At 42.7% G+C, this 15,865-nt stretch overlaps 1 long non-coding RNA gene across 1 annotated transcript in view; it reads right to left on the bottom strand.

The window, feature by feature from the left end:
• The window catches only part of LOC135314957 (uncharacterized), a 103,933-nt gene extending 88,436 nt beyond the window's left edge, over positions 1 to 15,497 (bottom strand). The window contains exons 1-2 of the long non-coding RNA XR_010374369.1: positions 14,978 to 15,497; positions 553 to 676 (exon numbers count right to left, since the gene is read on the bottom strand). This is a non-coding gene — a long non-coding RNA (uncharacterized LOC135314957). The remainder of the gene's footprint in view (positions 1 to 552; positions 677 to 14,977) is intronic.
• Between the last annotated feature and the right edge of the window lie 368 nt (positions 15,498 to 15,865).

Genomic DNA, 15,865 nt, shown 5'->3' with positions numbered 1-15,865 from the left:
TCCATCATAACCCTAAGAAAAAGTGCCTAATTATCAACAGGTTTGCCTTCTCCAGACTGCCTCGCTACAGAGTCTGATGACTACTAAAATTTGTGGGAAGAAGGGAGTAGGAAAAGCAGAGGTGAGTGTGATACTGAGGCAGTTCTGGTTTAGAGAGACTAAAACTGTTGCAGACACACACTCTGACTTAATCTGGCTGATTTTTGAAGAGCTGGGGAAGAAGGAATCTTTACATTCTAGTGGTGAAGAACAGCTGAGGATAACAATATTTTAAACTGGCACAGCCAGACCTAGAGGACAATGCCTAAAGGCTCTTTAAGATGTTGTGGTTTAAGAGAGACTAAGCTTAAAAATGTCTGTGTTGTAAGAGCAGAAGTAGTAAAAAGCAGGTATTAGAGACCATTTCTTTCCTTCTCTCCCTGAAGAATAAATAATTAATGGCTGAAACCTGGGGATAAGTCACTTAACCTGAATGTTAAAATCAGCTGTTACATCTCTTTCTGTAAAGAAAGGATAAAACAGAGTGCTCTTGAATTTTGCAGAGACACTTACCTGTTAGGTTGTCAGAGATGGTACAGAAACACACAAGCCCAAATGCTTCCAAACAGCTAAGTGAGCAGTAATGTGCATCTTTTCTGTCATCAGGGTGTGAGATAACCTGCTCTCAAGCCACTGTCTGTAATGCATAGAAAGAAAAATGGTATTATCATGGATGGATCACTTGGCCATTTTAATACATATTGAAATATAACGTGTAGGTTTTGCCAGCAGGAGGGGAGGTTGACTTGGAAAGCTGCTCTGTTGAGAAGGCCCTGAGAGTGCTGGGGGGCAGCAAGGTGACCCTGAGCCAGCACCGGGCCCTTGGGGCCAAGAAGGCCAACAATATCCTGGGGTGCATGAAAAGGAGTGTGGCCAGCAGGGCGAGGGAGGTTCTCCTCCCCCTCTGCTCTATCCTGGTGAGGCCACACCTGGAGTGCTGCGTCCAGTTCTGGGCTCCCCAGTTCAAAAAGGACAAGGAACTACTGGGGGGAGTCCAGCGGAGAGTTACCAAGGTGATCAGGGGACTGGAGCATCTCCCTTATGAGGAAAGGCTGAGAGACTTGGGTTTGTTCAGCCTGGACAAGAGAAGGCTGAGGGGGGATCTCATCAATACCTATAAATATCTAAAGGGTGGGTGTCAGGAGGATGGGGCTGGGCTCTTTTCAGTGGTGCCCAACGACAGGCCAAGGGGCAACGGGCACAAGTTGGAACACGGGAAGTTCCACCTGAACATGAGGAAAAACCCCTTCCCTGTGCGGGTGCCAGAGCAGGGGCACAGGCTGCCCAGAGAGGCTGTGGGGTCCCTTCCCTGGAGACATTCACCCCCCGCCTGGACGCGGCCCTGTGCCCCTGCTCTGGGTGTGCCTGCTCAAGCAGGGGGTGGGATGGGATGATCTCCAGAGGGCCCTTCCAACCCCCACTGTTCTGTGATTCTGTGATTCATGGGGCAATGGACAGACACAAACCTCTGAGATGCTGGGGCAAAAAAAGTAGTTCATTTGATGGTAAGGTGTCTGTGAAGTGGAAGCAGAGATGCAACACTGCCTCAGTATGCAGATGAGACATGAGTTAGAGTAGCTGGTTAGTTCTGATGTCCATGCTTTGAAGGAGGTTGGAATATTCCTCAAGTATTCAAAGAAGGGCTACAAAAATATTCAGATATTGAAAAGGAAATCTTACAGTATGGTGCTTAAGGGTTCAGTCTATTAAGCTTAATACATGGAGAAGAGACCTGACAACCAGGAACTTCCTGACCTAACAGAAGTATAGCAAAATCCTGTGGCTGGCTGGAGTGGAGACAGATGAATTCAACTCTAAAATAAAAAGTAATTTCCTTGTAATAAGTGTTATTAAATATTGGAACCTCTTAGTACAGGATTTGGCTGACTTTGTTCTTCTTAGCCTTTAAGCAAGACCAGATACAGTTCTAATTTAATGCTTTAATCCAGCTTCCAGAAAACACCGTATGACCTATGGAAACAGGCGGCTGGAAATAGATGATCAGTGGGGTGGTCCCTTCTGCCTTGAGAGCCTATGTACAGGTAGCAGGTACTTCTTTAAAAAAATAAACAAAGACCTGCTTTAAAAGCCAGGGTGTAAACTGATCCGACTGATGTGGTCTGATGCAACAGACACAGCTTTATTTGATCAACTAGCAAACTTTATCGGCTTCCTAAGAGTCTCATGAAAACATTCTCGTGCTCACCCTTTCAAGACTGTTGCTTAAAAAGGACTTGAATATGAGCAACTGCAAAAAGGTAGATCAAGAGACCAGAGTTGTTAACATTTGTGCACAATAGTTAAAATACGTGGTTTATGGATCTACATTCACATGTATGAGGCCAATATGAATCTGTGTAGAAAACCCTGCTGTTCTTCTGTAAAAGGAACGCTTTGAGTAAATAAGCAGCAAGGAGCAGCTGCTCTTAAGTAAAACTTGACTTTGCTGCAATAGCCAGTCATTTACATTGCTGACTTTCAACCTATGATCAACAGACAATTTTTAAGGAGTCAGCAGCACATCAATAAAAGACAGCCTATTTACCACAGCCTATTTACCACACTGTGCAAAAGTGCACCTCCTCTGGGAGATTTTTCAATGTCTGCGAGCTGAAACCTTTGGAAACCTCTAGCTTCAATTTTCAGAAGCTACCAAATGCATTTGGATGCCTTAGTTTTTAATAGTATTCTTGTGGGGTTATTTTTTTCAGGAGGCAAATCAGTAGAAATATTCAATGTTTCCTGAAAACTACACTCCCGTGAAAAATTTTAAGCACAAAAAATAAAAAATGAGAAGAACCCAGTTACTTTCTTTTGCCCCAGCTAATTGTCTTTCTGTTTGTTTTTCTTTTGCTTTTCTTCCTTTGTTTTTTCTAAGACTTGTGAATAAATCAGAAATGCTGTCATATCTTATTTGACAAACAAGTTCCCTGAGAACGGAGGCCTATGACCCCAAAAGCCCAAGATGCAAAATCTCTAACAAGTGGCTCTTCTTAGGGCTGGTACATCTGCATTGTCAGCTATTCTCCAAACAGGCAGGTTTGAAGGTTTCTGCATGCACAACACACCATGTGGGCTCCTAGCCTACAGTACAGCTCCTGAAAGTAGATTTTGATGGGTCAAAGCCATTTTATTGAATTAGTCCTTTATTGTTTACATTAAATCCAAGTGAGCTCACAAATACTGACTTATCCTTCTGAAAGGCTGGATTATACCACGTGGCTCGGATGCAAAAAAAGATTAGGGTTTTTATACTAATTACTTCCAGCATGAGGAGTGCATGGACCAGAAAGCACTGACTTCGGAGACGCTCTGCTGGGCATTTTAGTGCAGAGATATTTGCCATCTTTTCTTGCCACAAGTAAAATGACTGCTGCTCCGTAACGGAATTTGGAGTGCCACACTGTCGTTAAACCCTGCATACGAGAACTGTCGTGTCTGGGACAGAGGGCAGCAACAGCCCTTTCCACGTGTTTCTGGTTGTTTTATCCACTCTCCCACCATAGCTGTTGCTGTGAAATACAGTGTAGCATCACTTTCTCCTACTCTACGTCACTTTTTCAGAAAGTAAGAGAATAAAGATTATCTTATATTACTAAGTGAGTTTTCATTCATTTATACTTAATCAGCTAAGTAATCCATCAATAAGCAAAGTTTTCCCAGACTACAAAACCCAAGGTATTTTCAGCAGTCTGAAAAATCGGAGTCCAATACAGATGTGAATATGTTGGAAACAGGAGATGCCAGATCACTGTCATTACTGTAAATCACAAGTGCTGCAGTAAGACAAGATGGACAGACATACAACATGCATAAGACTCTTCCACACGATGTGTGTTCTTCCCCAAACAAACCCTCATATTTCTCATAATCAAACAGGCACCTGCCTATAGAAAACAGACATTCAACTTCTGGGCAGCTTTTGTGGCCTACAATGCAAATCTTTCATAGGAAAATCAAAACTGTCAGGGAGTTTCATAATTTGTATGGGCAAAACAGATGTCCCAGAAGTACACACAGCTTTCCCTGAACAACTTTGCACGCAGTGACATCAGATCTTCTCACTACACAAATTACTACTGGGGGCCTGGGGTCTGTTGGTATTTGTTTGAGTGATGATACTCTGTGAAACAGAACAAACAGAAGGCTTAAATGAGCCTAAAGATTTGTGAACTGCTGATCCTACAGAAGGGACACCCTTTATTGCTTTTACATCCAGCAGTATCCAGTATCCAATACAACATGGGGGTTTTATGCTTGTTCCTATATATATTAAGCAAAATGTTTGTGCTCACACTCTGAGTTACAGAAATATACAGACCTTTACACACACACAAGCTGTGATGTGGAAGGAAAGGCTCACAAAAGGGTCTTGTTTTAAATCTTGCATTCAATAAACTGCTAGAAGAACAAAATGAAAACAAGCTATTGTGTTAATCTCCAGATTAGCCCTCATAGTCTGTCAATTTAATACTGATTAGTAAACAATGTCCATAATTAAGCTGTTGTTGGAGACACAAATGCCCCACGAGCCCGAACTAATGCGTAGTATTCAATCCTTTTACAAAGGATGGCAGATACAATTCCAGGAATGTTAATGCTGTCAAGTATCCATGATGTACATAACAAAAGAGAAGGCCGAGAGTTGAGGTAATTAAGCTCACACTAGACCCTCTCCCCAATCTGTATGTGTTTATTGACTAGATGTTATTAGGTGCAGTAAATAAAGTGCCACTGAATCGTGGGAGCTGGGGCCAAAAATGGTATGAAGTTTATGGGGCCGTCAAACCCTGGATTCCCCTGGCATCAAAGCACACACATCCCCTTTGCTAAGGCTAGTGACATTAATGTGCATGACAGGGGTCCATGGGGCCGTGGTCCCCTAATTGTTTAGGAGACCTTTTAGTCTGGTTGCAGACTGCATGTCTTGGTATTTGTGGAGCTAATTGCACTGAAATCCGCCAGCACAGTGTTTGCAGTGGTGGGTTAACTCATTTATCCTCAGGATAATACTCAGCTCTTTGTCAACCTGGTCTCCCGCGTTCACTCCTAGACTGTCACCCCAGAGGCGGGAGGAGGAAGCGGGTTTCCGCCAGAGCTGTGAGGGAAACCCACTGACTGCACATGTGCCAGAACATAAACATTTAAATATGAAACAACACCAATTTTCTGAGTGTTTTCATTACCGGTAACCTTTTCTACTTTTCTCGGGAGGGTCTCAGAGCCAAGTCAGCAGTTTAGTCCCTGACAAACTCCAACAGTTGGGACGAGCACAGGTGCTTGGCCTGGGCTCCTCTCAGTTTATTTTTCTATACTGAACCTCATGGGTCTTCAGATTCGAACTAAAGCAGAGCCCAGACAGGCTTAATGTTTTGGGTTCCCTGTGACCCCATTTTCCCCCACACTTAAAAGAAGAATAGATAAAGGTGGAAATAATTATAAGCAACCTTTTATTTTGATCTCAGTATTTTTTACATGGGGACGGAAGCGGCACTAGCCATAGTCTGAAAAGTGACATAATGCAGAAAAATATTTTTTCCTAATACGGACTCTGAGATTTACAAACTTCAGAGTGAGAGGAATTAAATATTCTTTTTGACATTTTTCCAGAGTTCTTGATTTATGGTATTTTCTCAGACTTCTTGCCCCATATTTACAAACATACAAGTAACTAACAAAATCATAATTATAGCAATTCAGTTAGGTGGAGCACTTTCTGTCCAAGGATCTCAGACGTCTTGGCCCACACAGAGTGGCACTGTGCAAGTTTCCTCTGGGATCAAATGTATCGATAGCCCTATTGTACAGTTTGGACATCAGCAAATTATATTGTTTTGCCAAAGGTCAGAAAGAGTGTAAACTAGTGGTAGAACTAGGAAAAATACTCAACGGTATCTTCGCTGCTCTCCATCCTGGACTACCCATGTAAATGAAGAACAGCACTGAGTGGTTTCCTGTTTGGACATGTGGATTTGATTAAGGCGGGTCACAAGTTCCCAGAATTTTTGGCCAGGTGGTGACTTAGCTTCTCGGGTGATACAGAAAGACAGCACCTCTGCTGTTCCTTCCTGCCACACTGCAAAACCCACCGCATGCAGGGAACAGCCCTGCCTCATCCACAGCTCCAGGCTTGCTAGAGCCAGCACAGAAAGGAGAGGGGAGGAGATGGGAGTGGGAATGTGCAAGTAGAGGTTAGGGGTAGCACTAGACCACAGCACACCAATTTATTTTGGCTTAAACTGCTATGGAATCACAAGCTCAGTGGAAAAATGCTCCTTTTAGAAATAGTGCCAACCAGCCAGTATCCCCATCCCTTGAATAGACTCATAACTAACATTACTGAGGTGCAGTGTTTTATCCCATGTATCAAACTCCCCTCCAACACACAAAAAGCCTTTTTTCCTTATATAAGGAGTAAGATTTGCTCATCTTCACAAAACCTACAAAATAAGCTCCAGGTTTCTGCAGCAGCTTGTTTTGGGTGGTCTTGCAGATCAAGGAGAGATGGCATGCAGCATGCTGGAGGCAGCAAGTGCCACTGTCACAGTGAGCTTGTTGGAGAGACAAGCAGGATTGCTGTAGTGCGCTCAGCGTACCTTCAGAGTGCCCGGCAGCTGCTTGGACCCTGGGCAAACACGGCCTTACCGAGAAGCTCAGCAATCACTGTACTACTGCTGAGCAGTGCTGCAGGTTTCCAAAGCTCGAGCCTTTCCAGAAAGCTGCTTGTCTGCCTCATTCGCCCATTTCGAGCTGCCAAAATGACAGCAGCTGAGACGACAAAGCACAAACACGCAGCTCAAATCTCACTGGTTCACACAGTGGTACATCAAAGGGAACAAACAGCAGCTGACATAGCAGGATATTTGGGGTTGGGACTGACTGAAGTACAGAAGCGAGAACTAGAATGTATAAAAGTTTTTCCCATTTGACACAAGAGAGTCACTCCAGAGACTGCCAGAGCTTTCACTGAGCCATGCAGGAGATTAATAGATGAATAGCCTCCTCCACTTACGATCCTGCTTAGATGGGGAAAGGCTGTTTAGATGAAGACTCCAGTTCTGCTGAAGAAAGCATATTTGCCAGATAAACGCCGTTTCGAACATATTAGCAGAAAAACAGGGGTATGGATAAACTGTAGTTCCACTTTGAATTTCAAGTGCATCAGAATAAAACAGGAACTTCTCATTGCTCAGCAGAAAAGGAATATGTGCTTGTCTCTGGATTTGTAAAAGAAATAGAAGCTGATCTCACTTTTCCCCTTATTATTTGTCTCATCATACAACTGATTTGATTACAATTTGCAGAGAACCTGGAAGTACTTAGATGAAAGATGCTACAGAATCACTTACACAGTATATTTTAGAAAAATGTTACTCCCTTTCTATATAAGAATATGACCAGGCTTATGAAAATTGCTGTCTTTTTTTCCTACTGGCCACAGCCAATAGCTAATGATTCATATGTAAAAGCAAAAATGTCATAATGCACTTAACCAGATGTGAAAAGTGGAGGTGTCGGTGGATAGCTGTCCTTAGCTCCTCACTGTTGCAGTAATCTCTTTCCTTAAAACCTGGAGTGGAAGAGTTTGAAACTTCTCCATACCAAACAAAGACAGCCCCTCTTGGTAAAAGAAGCAGTATTTTTCAAACACAAATTGTTAGCTGGAATATTCTCTAGACTAGCTGTACGCTGTTTGAAAATCTGCTCTTTAACATTCACATAGAACATTGGAGCTTCCGTATGGTCAAGTGCACCAAGAGGAAAATAATTACCTGAAGCACACTTCACCAATACATTCCACTGAGTTCCTCAAGCAAAGTCTCAGCACAAGGGCAAATTCTGCTAACAGCAGCTTTTTCTTGACTCTTCAACCACAGAGGGCTGAAGGGAGGCTCAGGCAGAATGGAAATGTGCAAAGTTACTTACTCTACAAACATTGTCTCCTGGATCCAGCCATACCTGTGGAAAACAGGACAGCCTTCAGCCCTGTCAGTTTCCTAGGAAAATTGTTCACGGAAGCACTATATCGCACGCAAAATTAGCGAAGGCCTGCTATTTACATCATTTAAACTAGCCCTGCCCCTTTAGCCTGAAACAGGAGTCACACAAGCACCCTTGTTGGTGCAGCTGGGGTGGCTGTGGCGGGCAGCAGGGCAGTGGCCAGTGGCGGTAGCAAGCAAGTTGGCACTACCATCCTTCCCCAGCTCAGCCTGCTGTGTAGGGGAGGATCCAGAGAAAGGCAGCCTGGTGACCAGGGTGCCCCCAGGTGCAGGGAAGTCAAACCTCACTTCTCTGCAACACAATTTCAGTGTGATCTTGGGCAAACTGCTTGGATCCAGGTCCTTCAGGGGACTATTTTTACAGAGCCTTAAGTCACTACTAGGAATTATACACTTAAATAGCTTGTCATCTTAGTCAAAATTTCTCTGTGTTCCAGTTTCTCAAGTGAAAAATAAGACAACAATCCTTCTTTCCTTCCCAGGAATGTTATAGGTGTAAAGACAAGTCTCTGAGGTGCTCGGGTAAGCATCTACAGAAAAAGCCACTTAATAAAGTTAACAGAGCTTCTATTAAAACATAATTTGAAAAAGAGAGGGTTTAGCCCAGTTTTCTGTTCATACAGTTTCTGTTTGTCTGTCCCCTCCACAAACATCCCCACTTGTCAGTTTCAGTCACGTGTGACTGGGCTGAGAGGTAGAGGCTTCAGAGAAATTAAAGACACTTAATTTTTTAAAAGCAAGTACCTCTCCTCTGTTATAGGAGAGAGAGCTTAGCAGTGTATCCTACCTCTGAGGAAACCCCTGTGTGACAAGCTCAGCCCTCACCAGGCATCAGGAACTCACAGAGCAAAGAGCCTTTACCTCTGCCCCACACAGAAAAAAGCTTCAATCAGAAAATCCAACTATGAGACACATCAATACAGAGACCACGGTTAATTGTTCCACTCTTTGCTGCTTCAGCCTTTATCACTTTGCCTGGTGCTGGCCTCTCTTTTGTGAGCATCTACTGTTTCATCTACATTTCATAAAGGGTTACCAGATTGCAGAGGTAAATCTCCCCTTTTTCTTGATCCATCAGTTCAGCAGTAACAATGAGGCTGAACTATTTGGTGTCTACAGTCTCAAATTCACTGTGCGCTTATCCCCGATTTCTTGCCCGGTACCATCCATACCTGAAATCCCCAGGTGCTCTGGCTGGCAGAGGTTCCTACCCTGTGGTCTTTAATCAATAGTCTCTCCAGCCCTTCCTGGTGGGCTGTAGAGGCCATCTGGCTCCACAGTGCTGCTGAGGCTTCTTTCTCCAGCTGGATTGGAACAATCCTGCTGGACTGTTGTTTAAAAAAATTAAAGCGCGTTTGGCACCTTCTAGTATTGCTTCATTTGATGAGCCAAGGACACAGGTGCAACAGTTACTATTTCAATAATCTGTTGCAAAACAGAGAGGAAATGGTTTCTGTGGCTGTCCAAAGGAGAGGATATGGTCTGTGCGACTATGAATGGAAGAGTGTTTTGACACACACGCTTCCAAAAACTAAACCAACATGATAGCCATCGATTAAGATGAAGGATAAGCAGCTCAGCATTTAAGCACACAGGGAAGAGCATAGAAAGTGCCCGTTAGGTCAGACCTAAAATCTACCTAGTTCAGCCTTGTCCCTGGGAGGGGAAGAAGGAGAGAGTGGCACATATTGAAGGAGGAATATGAGGCCCAAGGAAAATACAGCACAATTCCTCTGACAGAACTCCAGCTTCCAGGAATCAATGGGACAGGTGGTTTCCGAGCCAGGGTTGCACCAAACAATCCTGTGTAAAAGCCACCAAAGGACTCTATGAATCTCTCTAATCTCTTCTTCAACTCCATTTTCACTTTTTGCCTTCTGAAGTTGTTGGAAGGTCCACAGTGATAAAATATTCTGGTGCAATTCACAATTATGCTATTTGCTGAAGTTACTTAGGAAAAGGTAAATTGCCTTATTTCACATCATTTGGTAGGTTCCAAGCAGCATGTTATCTACATACTGATTAGCTGCATTGAATCATTGGTTTTCACTCAGTTAAGCCAAACCCATTTGAACAATTTTTGAATAATTTAGTTCTCCCATTGCAAATTAAGATCTAGCCTTACTCCATCTCCCATTCTCCAAGCTTCCAAGAACCGATTGCTGTGGTTTGCTGCAGTTCTGATCCCCCGATAAATCTCAGTTACCCATTTCTCCTTCAATTGCAGAGACAGAATTACCAGCCTGCTCCAGAGAAGGGTCTGCTAAATTGTCTGCTTGTGCTTCAAATCTGACTGTTCCTCATTCTCCAAATACAGGTACATGGGAGGTGCCCTGAAGCAGAAATAAGGAAACACATTGCCCATAACTTTAGGCAGCTTAGTTAGAATTAAGAAATTGTAGGTTATTTTTCTGTAAGCGGGTGCCCAGTCAAGGTTTCCTTTATGCCAGTGAGAGTTTTTCTAACAACTTCAAGGGACTTCGGATCACTTCACAAGAGAAATGAGCTGAAGTTTTTGTGTCAGTTCTCATTTACCAGGCAACAATCATAACAGAAGCACCAGTTACACCCTGGAAGGGTGGAGGATAGGGGCTACACAGCAGAGGATTCACAGCAAGTGTCACTGAGCCCATTGCCTCTGCTGGCAGTTTCAACTATCAGGAGCCAAGGATGCCATGGAAAAATCATACTGCATTTGCTCCTGAAGACATTCCCTAAGGCAGAAGGAAAGTAGGTTATAATCTGCTGCAAGAAAACTGGGCATTACTCCATCAAGAGAGAAAAAAAAGTTATATTTTAAAAGATTATGAAATCAGATGCCATCTTGTGGCCAAAACCCATGAAATTGCTATGGTACATTTAATACAGTACACAAAACACACAATAAAAAGCAGACAAAAAAATAAGAAATAAGGGCTTAAAAGTTTGGAGACTTTTAATCTCCAAGTCTGTAGTTGTCTAACTGTTTAATATGTCTCTGTCCACAGGTGTAGAACCAGCTCCTCCACACTTCTGACAGTTTAACTCCATTAAAAGATAGTTGTAATTATTGACATTTTCCCTCACATAAGTTTTCTGTGTGAAAAATTGACATATCTTCTACAAGCTTGTCCAAGTTCTGACTGAACTGAAGCAGGAGGAAATGCAGGAGACCATAAATAACGGGGCCACTGAATGTTGTTATTGCCTGACATAAAATAAGTGCCTTTCCTGTAAGACAAGTGCTCCAATTAGGACATACGTGTGGACTCTGAGACATAAACGCTTATTTGTTCGTAAACACTAGAGCTGGGAAAACGGGTGCACAGAGAAAACGAGGATAGTGATGATAGCACTGAAGGAGAATGAGAAGGCATATGTAAATAGACTACCTAAAATTATGGAGGAAACAGAAAACCCTCTGCCAGTCACAGATGGGATGCAGGAATTTCTTCGAGGTCCCTCTGACTTGTGTTACACTATCAAAGGCACAGAGTCAGTAGCATTGCCCTTGCCCTTCTCCTGTTGCACAACCTTTTTTCAGATCCATCCTCTATGCTTTGTGTCTTTCTCCTTTCCCAGTTGCCAACCTGCCCAAATCTCTGGATGAAGATCATTTGCTCCGACACCAGCGAGAGCTTTGCAATCTGCTGTCTCACACCTTACTCAACAAGCAATGAGAGTGTTACACCATTGCTAGGGAACAACACAAAAAATTTGTTAGCTCCTCCAGAACTTGAAAATTATCACGTAGCATAAAAAAGCTACTTTTGGCCTTTTAGATTATTTCAGATCACCTTCCATGTCCCAAATGCCTGGCTGTAACTCAGTTACCTGTGTGGTCTATGCAGAATATAAAACCACCACATGGTCAGGTAAAGACTTTCCTGGCACACGTCTTGAATGACTCTCGTTCCTGTTTCATGGTTTTGCTAACCAGAAACGATGTGGCCCTCCCATTGCACTGTGGAAGGACCCCAATTCCTGACTGTGTTCATCACAGAGAGAGAAATAAGTTTCTAACATAAACATAGGCATCTAGTAACACTGGAAATACCTTGCAGTATCAGAGACATCTGCACAGCACTGGCAGATACAACAGAGGACCTACAGGAGATCCCTGCCTTCTCAAGAGCGACAGCTGGAGACCAGGTGGGATACCATACAACGTGTAAAATGGTGCTAGATGCCTACGTTTAGGCAAATGAACTGTTCCCACCCCGTGAAAACATACAGGACTATACATACTATACTGTACTATACTATAAGGAAATCCATTTGAGCTAGTAACGGCAGCAGTTGTGAGTAAGGGGTTAACTAGCAGCCATTATGATATTGAGGAAATTGCCCCAACAGAAGTATAATCCACATGGTAGAAGACAAGTGTTATTCACAAGTTATTAATAAAAGAGACCAAAAAGAAGGCAATGGTATACTGTTCTGTTAATCTCATAAGCCCAGATGTTCATGAAATGAAAAACAGCCCAAGTACATGACCTTTCATACTGATGTAAAGGAATGTTTAAGATATGATGGGATGTTATATATCACAGGATGTTAAAAACATCATGGAAAAAATTCAATATGGATAGCAAAAATGTAAAGAATCAAACACTTACAGAACAGATAGATCTCATAAGATGCAAAAAAAAAATCAAATCACAGTATACTTTTCCATAATCATAATTCTATCTACTTTTATAGGCACCAGCACTTATACAATGCCAAAGTACAATAATGGCAGGCACCGCTAGCGCATATGATTGTTACAGTTTCTTGCACACTTTCTCCTAGTGTGAAGGAAACTGTTCATTCTTGGGAAGACATGCGACATTCTGTTCTCATGCACAATAAAATGTCATGCAGAAAGCACCCTACGTGCAAAAAAGAAAATCTATGGACTTTATTGCAGCCTGCTCTTGGAGTCAGTTCTTGAGGTAATTGATTCATTTGGAAGGAAAATATTTTGGGAAGTGAGATTCTGAAATAAAATTTTATCTGAATGCTGGTCACCCTTTTCTGTTCCAGCACTGGTGAATGAGCATAAATGGAGAACCACAGGTCTTGTGGGGAGATTAGGAGGAAAGGTCTGTGTGTGCAGACAGCGAAGAATTCAGACATAACCTCTTGGTCTTCCCCCCCGTTTCTTTTCTTTTCAGATGCTTCAGCGTAAAACATGTGGTTTACACTCATCTTTGTGTAAACTTCTCTGGAGTGAGTTTCAGACAGAGGGCAGTCCCTCTGTAAACAAGATGGACAAAGCTGAGACTCAGAATGTGTGCGAACACGTGTCTATTCTAGCTTTTTATTAATAACACCACCTGGCTGATGTGGATTCTGTGACTGCAGAGCAGCACTGGCCTATTGGAAGCAATGGAATAAAGAAAAAGAAACTCATCAAAACCTAAAATTTTGTCCCCTGCTCTCCATTCCCTTGTCCCCCATCCCCACCCTTGCTGACACTGAAACGATCCTAGACAAGGGGAGCGGGGGGCAAGTTTGGGAGGTCAGTTTACACACGGGTCAGCTTATATGTGAGTGTATACAGTATCAGGGTCTGTTTTCTATTTGCTTGTCAAATACCAACACCATAAAGAAAGGAATAGTACTAAATCCACCATTTTAACCTTACACATACCCACAATTACAGCTGAAATAACTCAGCAATTTTTGAGTTATATGAGTGCAAAGAAAGCATCTGTAACCAATCACCTATTTTTTGTTCCCCCCCTTTTTTTTTTGGCAATTCTATATCTTAAAAATTGTGAATGCAGTTCTATTTTTTTTTTTAAAAAAGAAAACTTGTTCAAAAAAACAACACATGTGCACTCAGGCTGAAAACACACATGCCAAATTCAGCCTGGAGAGAATTTTTACGGCTGAGTTATAAAACCCTGAAAATAGGGATTTATAATGGAAATGCTGACAGACCATTAACTACAATAATAACATAAACGGAGCAATAGAATTTCCAAGTTATCTCCTTTTTGTTTGTGTCAGCATTCCTGCACAAGAGCCTGCGCAACGCACAGACAGGTTTAGCAGCACATCTCTCAGGGTTCTCTCCTACGGCGTTCACAGAATACAGAGGAGGACACAGCGGAGGAAGCAGTGAGGCATAACGTGCGCAGTGTAGATCTCTGGGTGCACCACATCCCTTCAGTCAGCTCGAATCATGGGCTTTTGGGATCTCTGTTTTGGGAGGAATCCTGCCACCAAGCAAAGGCAAGTAGCAGGACACCAGCTCACCTGTTTTTCTCTGTGCCTTATTGATAGCAGAACAAGCCACTGCTTGCTGATCCCACACAAAACCTTTCAGTGCCCAACAGGAGGTTTGCTTCGAGCTTTCTGCGCAACTCGCAGAAGAAAGAGGGAGATAATAACTACTTATGCTGGTGTGTGAAAACGGGGCATACGAGGACTATTAAACTACACATTGTACGCTCTTGCTTTAAAAGCTCAAGCTATGTCTTCTCTGGAAAGATGAATATACTGAAAATATGTAAACTGTCATGCTGCTCAGGATAATTTGTTCCCCATTACAGATAGGGACGAGTTGTTTAAAAATAAAATAAGTGACAGCTAATGCTACAGAATCTGTACATTCTTTGCCCTTACAAGAAAAAAAAACTTACTGGTGAAGATATGTTTAGCCCATTGCTAGTATGTTGTTAGTTTTAACAAAGCACATATTCCTAATGAAAACAGAATTTCAAGTTATTCTGCGTGGGGTGACACTGGGAATGAAAGAGGATGATAGATCCTTGTACAGTTAGGATTCTGTCAGATTCAGGGTTTTGAAAGATACACCACTACAATCAGCTTCTGACTCGTTCCCTGGCTCATTTGCCCTGTGTGTCCTAAAACACCTGACATAATATAGCCAGTATCATTATCCCCATTTTACAGATGGTTAAAGAAAGGCACAGCGGTGAAATAAATTCCTAAATATTACATACCAGATTTCTTCCAAAACCCAGGAAAAGAACCAAGTTTTCTCCTTGCTTTAGTAACGTCTGCTGTACAAAACACAGATTTCAATCTTTTTCATCTTAAGGGTAAAAAGGCTAAGTATGACCCATGAGTTGACATAACTCATCTGCTTCAGAAAAGCCCTGGTTCAATCCAGAAGTGCATAGCAAGTTCCAACATCACAAAAATTATTCTCTTCACAAAAGTCTTGAGTTTTATACAAAAAGGACGAGTTTAAACAAAAGAAGAGCACAAAGCAGCAAAGCAGTCTTTTTCTGCTAACATCATCAAGGACTCCCGACAGTCCCTCCCTGCTACCAGCCTCTTCTGACATTCACCAGCTCCCTCAGAGAGGAACCATTCTCTTAAAAAACACTATTTTCTTTACTTGCATTGAAAGAAAGGAAACTACTACTGGCCGAAACGACTCAAGCTGCTTTACTAAGTACTTCTGCCGCTATTGCTCTGCTTTTGTCCAACACACATGTCTAAGCCTTGTCTACGCGAGAGATATTTGGCACGCTGACCATCCTTTGTCCCCCTAGCATGCCTAACGCACTACAAAAATGCTCCCAACGGTGCACAGGCGCTCATGCCACTGTTTGGATTAGAGTGCTTGTAGATGACACATAGCTTTGTCTGTTGTTTACAACCCAGGATAATACAACAGACATTCAGTTGTCCCAGTGTCTCGCCAAGATTAGCACGTGGAAGAGCAGGAGCTGGCTGAAGCTAAGACTCAGCAGGACAGAGGTTAGGCTTGTGGGCAGAGGGAAATGCTCCAAGGAGCATTGCGGTTCCCTCAGAGCAAGGACACATGCTCGCAGATTATCAAGAGAATCCGCGTTCTGGAAGCTTTCTGGACTCCTTATTGA

Source organism: Phalacrocorax carbo, chromosome 9 (genome assembly GCF_963921805.1).
Source record: "Phalacrocorax carbo chromosome 9, bPhaCar2.1, whole genome shotgun sequence".
Lineage (NCBI taxonomy): Eukaryota > Metazoa > Chordata > Aves > Suliformes > Phalacrocoracidae > Phalacrocorax > Phalacrocorax carbo.
Note: the sequence above shows the minus strand (reverse complement) of the source record. Positions and strands in the feature narration are given on the sequence as shown.